This window comes from Hippocampus guttulatus, chromosome 9 (genome assembly GCF_054856545.1).
Source record: "Hippocampus guttulatus isolate MCC_2025c chromosome 9, RoL_Hgut_1.0, whole genome shotgun sequence".
NCBI lineage: Eukaryota > Metazoa > Chordata > Actinopteri > Syngnathiformes > Syngnathidae > Hippocampus > Hippocampus guttulatus.
Window position 1 is genome coordinate 20,167,346 of NC_141269.1, and position 13,274 is coordinate 20,180,619.

Below are 13,274 nucleotides of genomic sequence, written 5' to 3' on the forward strand. Positions count from 1 at the left end.
ACTTAATTAAACCATGCAAACACAATCATTGATCATTCAGGTACTTCAGATGCTTTAAGCAGTAACAAATTATGTTGTGAATTTAATCCACAGCTCATCCTGTTTTGGGTGACAGGTAACATTATATGAAAAATGTGCCTGATTTTTTTACTGTTTCAGATGACCATGAACCAGAGGGAGTTTTACAGGGTGGCAACAGACGGCAACTCCCACCTTTACCAACCCCTTTGGAACCCCACTTGCCACCCCATGAGCAATGAATCTATCAAGACTGAATGCTAAATTGTTTTATAAATGTTAATTAAATTAGTGGCATGATGGTCAACTGGTTCGCACGTCTGCCTCAAAGTGCAGAGGTCCAGATTCGATTCCGGTTCCAGCCTTCCTGTCTGGAGTTTGCAGATTCTCCCTGTACTGTGTCGGTTTTCTCCGGGTACTCCAAAAGCATGCATGGCAGGTTAATGGAACAGTTTAAATTGTCACTCGGTGTGATTGTGAGCGCGAATGGTTGTTTGTCTGTGTGTGCCCTGCAGTTGGCCCTATTGCCCGAAAACACGTGGGCTACAGAATGCCTGCGACACGTGTGAGGAAAAGCAGATTAGAAAATGGATGGATGGATGCTCCTAAAATTGTCTCGATAATGGGTCAAAAAAGTGTGTTTTGAATTGATTCCCCCCCCCCCCTTTTTTTTTTTTAAAGAAAAGAAATTTGAACATCAGATGACTGAGCCCCATTTGTTTATGCAGCCACGTTGGCTGGCGGAGTAGCAGCAGGGGTCGGCGAAGGATTTACAATGGAGTCTCGTGATAAAATTACAGTTTGTCAGTCAACATTCCATTCTAGAGAATTCATATCTCACTTTTATAAAAAGGACATAATGACATACATGTAAAAACTGGACAGGTTGCATATTACAGATTCCTAAACAGAGCCACAACTATCGGGATGGTGGAGATGATGAGTGCTAAAATGTTGAGTCCTTGCGATCATACATAGGCTTGGAAGGTTACAAGTTGGGGCCGTCTGTATTTAGAGCACTCATGGGGCTTGTGGGGTATCCCATTTGGGCGGGCTGATGAGGACGCGGGCTCCATGTTAGAGTGGAGTCTCAGCCTCGCTGTTAAGCGGACACAACCAATGTTCACGTCCTCCTTGGTGCTAGAGAGCGACCCTCTGGCCGGAGGAACTGTCCGCTCAAACGCCAGCACAAGGCCGGAAGGCAGGGAAACTTCAGATGCCGGGTCAATTCTACCTATCAGCCAGTGTAATGATGAGGCGAGCGAGCCCGTAGTTGAGCGAGGAGGTCACTTGGGGTTCTTATTTTTCAGCTTCTCAGCTCAAGGAAATGCACTGGAGGTGTATGTGGGTAATGACAAAGTCGCATGGAGCTTTGTGTGGGTTGCCTATGATTCGGCCAAAGTGGTTGCTCACAGTGCTTATTTTTCGGTTTCCCAGCACAGGAGTTGCCTTGGAGTAAAAAAATCAACTGAGGAAGTCCCAATGAGCACCAGGAAGCAGTCATATTCCTAATAGCCTTCACCTCACCCCTTTGTGAAACAAAGCTAAACATTTTGGATGAATAAAGGGTAGATAAAGACATGTTTTAAAAATGTTTATTTTAGTTTTTTCACACAGTGCTTTTTTTTTATTATTTTTTTTGCTAATTATACTCAAATTGATTTCACTATCTTATACATTTAAAATAAAAGGCTTGATTCCTGAGTCGTATTTATTTTTGTATTAAGGGATGTTTTGATAACATTCACAGTGCAAGTTTGCATCGTGGAAACTGTAGTAGTTGGTTCCATTTTTAAATACACTCAACATTTACAGCTAAAATTGTTTAATTTGCACCATGTCAGGAATGCTGGTCAAGGCTGCAAAGTTTAAACAAAGTGGAATGCACAAAGTTTAAACAAAGTGGAATGCACAATTATCTTAAGTCTCTTTATTTTTAGTTTTTCCATACCTTTTAGAATGCAGGTTGTTAGCAAATGCTAATTACAAAGGGGCAGCTGGGAAAGTTGATTTTCTGTGCGAACTACCGGTAGTTAAAAGTTAAGTTACATATTTTTAATGAACTTGTTCAGTTCATATAAAACTTGAACTAATACCGGTAGTTAATCGTTCCATTTTTTTTCCTCAAACTACTGCGATTTCCCAATTGTTGCCACCCATTCAGTCGACACGAGTAGACACCCTACAATCTCTAAAGCAGTGGTTCTCAACCTGGGTTCGATCGAACCCCAGGGGTTCAGTGACTCGGTCTCAGGGGTTCGACGGAGCCTTTCCCTTGAAGGTTAAGACACACCTGAGTCAACATGTCAATTAGTTTTGAAACTCCCGCGGCAGATGATCACATTGCATCGCTTGTCCAATCAGTGCTGCGGAAAATTTAGTTCGCTCAGTCATCAACGAGTGATTTTTTATAGAACTTTTTTAATACATCCTAACGATGTCGATCAAAAAAAAAAGCGGTCGGATGCATATTTACAACATGGATTCACATGCATCTGTGTCCTATCTGCATGATTTCTCATGCCAAGTTGAGCGACTCAAAACTGAAGGAACACTTCTGGAATCATATTTTTATTTTTCACGAATGAAGGGTTCGGTTAATGTTGACGTACCGCAGTGGAGAGGGTGAGTAGCACCAAGTTCCTTGGTGTGCACATCTCTGAAGACCTGACCTGGAGCCTAAATACTACCTCACTGGCCAAAAAAGCCCACCAGCGCCTGTGCTTCCTCTGCAAAGTGAGGAGAGCAAGATCCCCGCCCCCCCATGAAGCAGACATTCTATAGAGGCTCCATTGAGAGCATCTTGTCCAGCTGTGGTACGGCACTTGCACCGTGTCCTGCCGAAAGAGTCTGCAGCGCATTGTGAGATCATTGGTGTGTCTCTTTCTCCACTCGCGGACATTTACAACTCTCGTCTGACCCGCCAAGCCACCCAGATCGCAGGTGACCCCACCCACCCGTCTCACAGCCTCTTTGACCTGCTGCCATCAGGGAGGAGACTGCAATGTCTCTGTGCTAAAACCACCAGGCTCAAGAACAGTTTATTCCACCAGGCTGTCAGGAGACTAAACTCCCCACCCTGCCGACCCTGCCACAATCGGGGTCCTTCCCCCAGCATCTGACATCCAATTATTGCACTTAAAACAAGTCACTCCCAGCACTAATCACAAGTGCCCTTGGTTGTCTGTTGTTGCCATTTATTTTATTTTTATTTAACATATTTAGATATTTATGCCTTATGTAATTTTAGCTGTGTGTGTTCAATGCACTACATGTTTGCACTGTGATTGAGAGAGGAAAGTAATTTCATCTGTGCTGCATGTTACACATAGAGCATATTTGACAATAAAAGCTGACTTGACTTGATATGAAGATATGGTTGGGTTCGGTACCTCTAACAAGGTTAAAAGAACCACTGCTCAAATGACTGTAGTCCTTAATGTGCAAGCACAAATACAATCTAATGTCGGAACCAGATTGAGGTCGGAAATGAGCTGTCACACCTAGTATAACTGAACCCCCTTCCCATTTTCAAGCTACTGTAAAACACTCACAACTGCAATTTCCTGCAACCCCAAGCAAAATCCAAAAGGAAAAGGTTGTCTAATGTCGACCTGAAACGATCATACAAGTAACTTAACATATTATTCTGTGGTGATCTGACAATCAAGACTTAATTGATTGCTCCTGAAGTTATCACTTTTATATGTTACAAGTTTAGCTTAAAACTATGTATCAGAGACAGACAGACTTTGACTATAAACCTCACTCTGAGTCTAGCAATATGACTGCCAGTTGAACCTTATGAGGTGACGTTAACTTGAACTGCCTTGGCAACAGAAAATACTGTTAACACCTTTCGTGAACATGGACCACACAAGTACGTGAGCGCGTCTGGTGGCTAGATTGTGGTTTCCCACCTACAGCTGTGTTCCTTCCAGAACATTAAGATAACGTCTGAGAAACGTCAGAGAGGGATGAAAAAGAAACCTTGGACAGTCAAACAGTCATCCCTAAACAGAAAAGGTGATGCCCGTAACAGGAAAAGATGATACCCAGAAGGAGATACGCCCCGCTTAGAATATATAAGACTCGTATAGGGACTTTGTTTTTGCGAGCGCATTTGTGTTTGGACCACAACACTTGTTTGTATCACACTTGTGCCCTGAACGTTCAGTAAAGCCTCTTGCAAGAACTTCTCCATTTCCAGCCTCTGATTTTCGCACATCAACTCAGCCCGAATCAAACGAACACGCGGAGGATCTGGGGAAGCGGAAGACGGTGAAGGATTAGCTGCACCTGTGTAAATCTCCACTACAAACGCTTCAGCTGCCCACCTGAGTTTGCCAGTTCGTCGTGGATTAAGGTTCATGGAAACCCCTTCAGTATCAAGCTGTGGATTTCACTAAATTGTGTTCTGTTCTGCTGTTTCTTCCAGCCCTGGGAATACATAGACAGGTGGGAATCACTACCTCATCTATTGCACATAAAAAAACTTTCCAGCTCATCTGTAAAGTAACTGTGCCAGCCTACCTGAACTGCTGATGCTTCTTGGACTTGTCTATTTGCATCAATAAAAGAGGTTGTCTGAAATGTGGGTCCTAAAATTCTGTCTGAGTATAACAGTATGTACTGGCCAACATGTACCCAGCAGAATCTCCAAGAGCTGCCAACCCTCACCAGGTAGTTGCCAGTCATGAAGCATTGCTTGGACAACATGAGCAGCCTTGGTCAGTTCTAACCAAAATCTCACTAACCAGTTACCAGTTGTCTCTGTTGACCCAGCCACTCCCCAAACACTCTCTCGCCCTCCTTCCTCACCCCCACCCCCGAGATTCATATGCCACGCACCCCAGGCCCTTCGCTTGATTTCTAGACAAGTGCAGCAAGTTCATCCTTCGGTGCAACCTGATGTTCCTATAGCACCGTGAGATCTTTGTCTCTGATGAAAGGAAAATACATTATCCGGGTTTTTCCTGTGTACAAAATTGCATGACAGTCACCTCCAGCTAATTTTTTGCCGCCCCCCAGCAGGACAGATTGATATCGCTCAACACAGCATGAAGATCCAGCTGTTCTGATTGAGGGATTGATGTCCCTCTGCGGCAGCTTTGTATTTAATTGTAGTTGCAGTGTTGCGCTAGTATGGTGGCACGATATCAACAGCAGTGCACAGGAAAAACCTGAAGCAATGGCTCACGTCTTCCCTCACTGAACTCCGGTACGCCTCAGTGTCCTACCCACAAGCACATCAAGTGTCGCCCCAAAACACACTGCAAATTCGGGATACGATAAATATCGGAATGACAACGTCTTGTCAATGAATCAAATAACATAAAAAAAATAATACGCTCATGGGTATGACGTTCTGCAAGCCAACGAAGACGGCTGCGCTGTCAAGAAAAGAAAAGTGCAAAGTTTTTGCCTGAGAGGAGCCAAGGGCTCAAACCATGTGATTTGTTTCACCATTGACGTTGTGGGCTCTTGGTGACCAACCTTTTTGCAACGTTGACTTTTGTTGGCGACTAAACTACTCGCTGCGTACGGTTTAGACCTCTGAGCCGCTGCTATCTTCTAAAGCAGGAGGTGTCATGCTTCTGCATTGCCTCACTTCTTATTTTGTGGCCGGGTAATGTTACCCCTGTTAGTTGCTGGCTTGCTTCAAGTCATACATTGTAGTGCTCAATTGTGCATTTACACCAGGCATGTCCAGCTCCGGGCCTGGAGGGCCGCCGTCCTGCCTGTTTTCCATCTCTCTCGGCTGCAGCACACCTCATTCAGATGATCAGCTCATCATCCAGCTCTGAACCAGCATTAGAACATTCCTGATTATTTGAATCAGGTGCGTGTCTGGGAAAGCTGGAAAACAGGCAGGACAGCGGCCCTTGAGGACCAACTTTGGACACCCCTGATTTACACAATTGTTTTTTTTTGGGGGGTTTTTTTTTGCACTGCACTTTTTCACCTTGCAGTACTCCTTCTGAGTGCACGTTATGAATCCTTACTCACGAGTTTATGGACTCTGAAATTAGGCCATTAATATGCAAGTTTTCATAAACAAATGTTTGAACATAATAGTCATATTCTTATTGGAACTCGTCCATTAGGAATATGACTGCTTCCTGTAAAAAAGAAAAAAAAAGGGGGGAGTCCTTTGAATTAACAGAACACACACACCCATGGTGCATGGTCAGGATGGTACTACAGTGAACCCTCGCTCTAACGCGGTTCACTTTCCGCGGCTTCGCTGTTTCACTGATTTTTTTAGTGCAATTTTTAAAATGGTTTTAAACAGTGAATTGCGTTCTGCATCCTGATTGGCGAAGGCACTGACTGATGTGCACAGTCTCCGCACCTCGTCTCTGTACAGCTTGCGAAATTTACCATTGCGCATTTTTGCTCTTTGGTTTCATTGTATCAGTGGCGGATGCTGGTCTGTCAAGGAGAGGAAGCTCAATTTCGGCCCACATCATAAAATGTGTCCGATTATTTATACATGAATTCTACTCTCCGTTTCTTTTCAAAAAAATGAAAAGAATGCCTTCACCATAACATCGGTGATTGACTCATTTCGCTGTCAATCAAAAAGAGATTCAGCCTCAGACAGATCATCCAATCATAATGCAGAAAAGCTGAGCTTCCTGGCCAGACTATAAACGCTCACTGTCCATAGACTCCCAGAGACGCTGGGCGTCCAATGGGCAAGATAAAATCAGCATTTCTCCAATGACTCGTTTCAATGCGTTGGGACAACCTACACTGAACTCTCTGGACGCCCAGCGTCCGCACGGTCGACGCTCAGCGTCTACACAGTTTAAAGCACAGTTAAGCTGCAGGAATGAATGAGAAGAGAGTCGCGTCGTAACCAGTAATAAGAAGCTGATTCGGAAAAAAAGTTTAGCACGTTGTAGCGCATATTTAGTCAATGACATCTCCACACAATTGTATGTACACACATATATTTGATCACTTACTTTTTGACATTTTAGGGGAAGCTGAGCTTCCCTTGCAGTCTTAGAGCAATCGCCTCTGCATTGCATACATAGTTCAATATTGTATAATAGCTGTAAAAAATAAAGCTGACTATCAAGTACCAAGTACAGCTTTATTTTCATATGTGCTGTATGTAAAACATACAGCATATTTGAAATTCCGTCCCTCTCACATTTTTTTGCTTTTTTTAATAAACCCTACTTCACTGATTTCACTTATCACTGGTTCTTTTTGGAACGTAACCCCCGTGATAAACGAGGTATTACTGTACCCTGCCTCAATTTGCACCAGAAAAAAAACAATCCATTATGTTATAGGACTACTCTGTGGATGGTCTCTTTACTTGGGCAGAAGCAACATGCTCTTGTCAGTCAAACCTGCACATGGACTGTGCTGAGTTTCTGTCTTGCTTCCTGTATAGTCTCCTGATCTCATTTTATCTCTGAAACAGGGGAACTGGTCCATGGTGGAATATTCAATGAAGTTTTTGCCCCGTGCGGCTGACTGTGGGCGGAATGACGAAGTCCGCCATTGCATTTTCCTTCTGTGGTTGAGTGAGACGATAAAGGATGAACTGGCAGTGAGATATGTTCCAACATACTGCCTGCCATTGCCTGGCCTGCTATGTTGAGCTGGCAATCCGTCTCGACAATCAGCTGCTCGAAAGGGCTGCTGAGCAGTGATAGAATGGGTCTTCTTACCCAAATTCGGTCAAACAACCCAGAGAGGAACCCTATGCAGGTAAACCATACACACCTGACCTCCCTGGAAAGGATATGTCACATGTGGGACAAGGCATGCATTTATTGTGGGACCCAGGGTCACTTCATCTCAGCCTGCCCAGTGCGGCCAAAAGGCCAGGCTCGCCAGTAAGAGTAGGGGTTCTAGCGAGCCAAAACAACCCTGCACCAACGAATCCCACCTGGCTGTTTCTCCAGCCCAATTGCACATCGGTCTAATCCACTTTCTTCTGCAAGCGCTGGTGGACTTTAAATGAGGAGAGCTTCCTGGATGCGGAATTGGCCCAACAGGTTTGGTGTGCTGGCATGCCGTTTGAAAGCCCATGGCCTGAATGGGAGGGAGCTGGCCAGAGTGACCCATCGCATATCCACTGTCAAATTGGTCACATCTGGTAGCAACTCAGAGAATACCAGCTTCCATATAATATCTGCTCCATCAACACAACTCTTGTTAGGTCACCCCTGGTTATGCACTCACAAAACACATTAATTGATGTACGCAAGTGCTGTGATAGAGTTAGCATGGCCACAAACTGTTTGAAATATGCTTTTTTTTTTCTTCCCACTTCAAATGTAAACTGTACAATACATCAAAGCTTGAAAAAGAGGCCATGGAGACTATACATCCATGAGTGATGAGCTGCTTGGGTAATAAGACCATCATCCTCATTAGTGGGAGCAGGTTTCATTTTTCTAGATAAGCAAGACAAGACCCTTTGTCCCTGTATTAACTACAAGGAACTGAATAAGATTACCACTAAGAACCGTTCCCTGCTCCCGCTGATTGAGTCAGCCTTTGCAACCTTGCATAATTGCACAGTATTCTCCAAACAAAATGTGTAGTGCCTATCATCGAGTACGCATCCGGGAAGGGGATGAGTGGAAGACGGCTTTTCACGCACTCTGAGTACCTTGTGATGCCATTTGTTCTAGCCAATGCACTGGCCACCTTAATTTACTTCCACAATATGTCTGAACACACTCAGCATGTCTATTTCGTCTTACAGAGGTTGCTCAAGAACAACCTGTATGTCAAAGCTGAAAAGTGTGAGTTCCACACCCAGTCCACCAATTTCCTCGGATTCATCAAAAATTCAGGGCAGCTCCAAGCCGACTCTAAAAAACTCATCACCGTAAGAGATTAGCCCACATGCACCTCCTGGAAACATTGCAGCCTCCTCTGATTAGCTTATTTCTATCGCCAGACTATCGAAGGGTAAAGCCGAATAGCCTCCCCATTAATCTTGCCGGCATGCCAGGTAGGCCCTCTTTTTAGGCTGGTTCAACTTCACACTCACATACCGCCCTGGCCCTCGGAAACACCAAGCCAGACGCTCTCTTATGCCTGCAGCAACTCCGCATATGGACCCAGCAAGGTGACTTTAATTCCGCTAGCTTTGCTGGCTCTTTAGCAATAGTGAGGAATGGAAAACCATTCACAGATGGCGAGTATGTTAAAACATTCATGCCTGATGTAGCCAACGAACTTTTTGATGATCTTCTGAACAAAGACAAGATAATCAAACGGATACAAGACATGCCTCTGTCGGCAGGAACTGTTCACGATCGTACCATCGTGATGGCAAACAACGTGGAGGAAACACAAGTGAAGGACATAAATGCAGCGCCGTTCTTTTCCCTGGCTTTGGATGAGTCAACAGACGTGAACCACTCCTCGCAGTCCAGCGTGATTTCAAGATATGCTGTTGGTGACACACTGCGGGAAGAAAGTCTTGCTGTTCTGCCAATAAAAGGGTCCACAAGAGGTGAGGATTTATTCAAGTCTTTCATGGAGTTTGCTCAAGAAAAAAAAATCTACCTATGGATAAACTTCTCTCAGTGTGTACTGATGGTGCTCTGTGTATGGTGGGGAAAAACAAAGGATTTGCGATGCTTCTCCGTGAACATGAAAATAGACCCATTCTTAGTTTCCATTGCATTTTACACCAGGAGGCACTTTGTTCTCAGATGTGTGACGGGCAGTTTGGCGAAGTGATATCGCTGGTCATTCGTGTGATCAACTTTATTGTTGCCCAAGCCTTAAATGATCGCCAGTTTAAAACACTGCTGGATGAAGTTGGAAATAACTATCCTGGTCTGCTTTTGCACAGCAATATGCGTTGTTTGGCAAGAGGGAAGGTGCTTGGCCGTTTTGCGGCTTGCCTGAACAAAATCCGGACTTTTCTTGAAATGAAAGGCATCGAGCATCCTGAGCTAGTCGAAACTGCGTGGCACCTCAAGTTTTACTATCTCGTAGGTATGACCGAACATCTGAACCAGCTCAACGTGAAAATGCATGGCATTGGAAATACACCGTTATCCCTTTTGCAAACAAGCTGGAGCTTTTCATCATGGATCTTGAAAAAAAGGTTGGTTACTAAATTTTTAAAAACTGAGCCAATTTACAGATGCATGCACAGCAAGTGAGCCCATTTAAAACTTTGATCTCCACCAGCTAGCTGGCTTCACATCCAGTCTTCGACAGTCCTTCAAAGCACGCTTTGCAGAATTTCGTGAGCATGCTCATCTTTTTAAGTTCATTACCCATTCAAACTAGTGTTCACTGAGCTCAGCCAACCTGAGTTACATTCCTGGTGTCTTCGTCAGAGATTTTGAAGCCGAACTGGCTGACCTTAAGGCCTCAGACAGGTGGGTGAACAAATTCAAGTCACTGAATGATTTAGAAATAATCTCACGACAGAAAGTGGAGTTGGCAAGCAAGCACATGTGGAGTTGATTCTCGAAACTTGGAATGCGCTTCCCGTCACATACCACACACTGCACTTTGGATCTACAGATGCATGTGAGCAGTCATTTTCACATCTAAAAAACATCAAGTCCAACCTACGATCTGTTAGGGTTTGGATGTGACCCCAATAGCACGACAACAGGCAGGTATCGTGGAAGCCACCAATTGGCGTAGTTTATTTAAGAGTCTTCACAAAGTTACTCAGGAAGAAACACGAGGAGTCCACAAGGAAATGTGCACACAAGGAACAAAAAGCTGCAGGAGATGGCAACAGAGTCCACTGGCGTGGTGACGGCACGAACTTGCACTGAGGAATGGTCTGTGAGTCAATTTGTACCAGTCCAAACGAGCAGATAGGCAACAGGTGGGTGATGAGCTGACGAGTCTCAGGTGTGAGGTGCAGAGCACCTTGGCTGAGGAGGCTGCCTGGCTGGCCCCTCCCTAACACGATCACGTTTAACGGATGAAAGCCTCAACACTTGCATGAAGCTTAACCTCACCAAGTACCAACCAGACGACAAAGACATCAGCAAATCCATGCAGCACCAGAATTAGCATTAATGGTGAGTACTATAACAACATTATTTCAAAGAATAAATTCAGAGGCTTATTATACCGACATTTAGTGAATTCAATTTGAAAATATCTTATATGGCTCTCACTGAAATTATTTTCTTTTTTCTTTTTTTTGCTTTCATGGCTCTCTTAGTCAAAAAGGTTGCCGACCCCTGGTCTATGGGATCCTCTAGTGGCCAGTAAGTAATAGCGTAAAATGGCGACTGCAAAAGACAAAAGCGTCCTCGATTCACTTCTAAATGCCATATAAAGACGTAAACTAGTATGAAGGATACAAGTTTACATATAACACAATTAGGAACATAAAGGGGGCTTACTTTTTGGTCATGAACTCTGCGAACTTCACAAACTTAAAGCTAACGACCTTGTCGTGCACACCACCACCCCACGAATCTGCGCCCACGTCCTGACTACTGAACTGCTCATGCGCCAAGAATTCAGCATCATCTAATGCAATTTCACATTTGAACAACAGGGGGCAACACGGTAATACAAGGCAAGGCCTGATCAATGCAAATCACAAAACCTATAACACTCCAACAATATCAATGTTTCTGAGCCTTTTATACAAAACCCTCTCACCAAGCTCCTGCTGGCCTCTTTAGCCCCTTCTGGTACCTCATTTCCCATGGTCCCATATCGCATTGGCTTTTGTCACAGGACTACCCAACTCCAGAGGTAACAGCACCATTCTAACCGTTGTGCACTGCTTCTCAAAAGCGGTTCATTTCATTACATTCCCCTCTTCTTTCGAAACTGCAAATCTACTTGTAAAACACGTTGTCAGAATACATGGCATCCCTGAGACATTGTGTCTGATCGTGGCCCCCAGTTCACTTACCAGGTTTGGAAGGTCAGTTGAACTTCTGGTTTTCATCTCTAGTCTAATGGCCAGTCAGAGTGGATCCCCCAGGACCTTGAGATTGCCCTCCACTGTGTCACTGAGTTAAATCGCTCTACCTGGAGTGACCACCTCACCTGGGTGGAGTACTCACGTAACTTGTTGATAAACTATCTCACTGGTATGTTCCTCTTTGAAGTCTCCCCAGTATACCAACCACTTTTGCTTTCCCATAACGATGAGGACTCAAGGGTCCCATCGGTGCATGACCAAATCATGAAGTGCGCTGACGTCTGGGAGCTCACTCGCAAGTAACTCCTCGGGGTGGCTGGTAAGTTAAGGGCTTCTGCCAACATTCACAGACGCCCAGCCCCCACCTGTGCATCAGATCAGATGGTTTGGCTTTCTACGAATAACATTTCTCTCAAGATCTCTTCTATGAAGTTTTCTTGCCGGTACATTTTTGTCCCATTCCCCACAGATAGTCATCGGCCCCTCTGCAATACAGTTAAAGCTCCCTGCTAACCTGAGGATTCACCCCATCTTTCATACAGTATGTGTCATCTCAAGCCGATCCATGCCAGCTGTCTATCCCTCCCTCTGGCCCCGCCCCACCTCCCAGGCTCATTGATGACTTCCCGGCCGACTCAGTCCGCGGCCTGGTGGACATGACACGACGGGGCAGGGACGACCAATAATTGGTGCACTGGGAGTGTTATGGTCCTGAGGAGCGGTGGTGGGCCCTGACAGGCCTGGTGGGTCGCCAGGAGGCTTCCCTTGAGGGGACTTTAGTGATCTGGCAATCAAGATTCAATAGATTGCTCCCTCCTTCAGGGCTGGCTGGTCGTAGCCAATCGGGCTGATCAACTGCACCTGTGTAAAGGTCCACTACAAATGCCTGAGCTGCCCACTATAGTTTGCCAGTCTGACGTGGATTAATGGTCACAGAGACCCCTTCGGTCTCGAGCCGTGGATTTCACTTAATTGTGTTCAGTTCTGCTCTGTTTCTCCCAGCCCTGGGGATACATAGACAGGTGGAGATCATTATCTTGCATGTTGCACACCAAAGACTTTCTAGCTCATCGGTAAAGTAACTCTGCTAGCCTCCCTGATCTGTGGATGTTGCTTGAGTTTGCCTATTTGATCAGACCATCAGCAACCTCTGCAAAAGCCTGATATTGAACCTGTTCATTTGAATCAGGTGTGTTGCAACAGGGAGAGATGGAATACACGCAGCATAGCGGCCCTCCAGGACTGGAATTGCCTGCCACTGTGTTAAAGACAGAAATAGCACTGATAACCAACACTGCGCCTCTTAATACGGTGCGCCGTATGGTCGTGAAAATACGGTATTTGG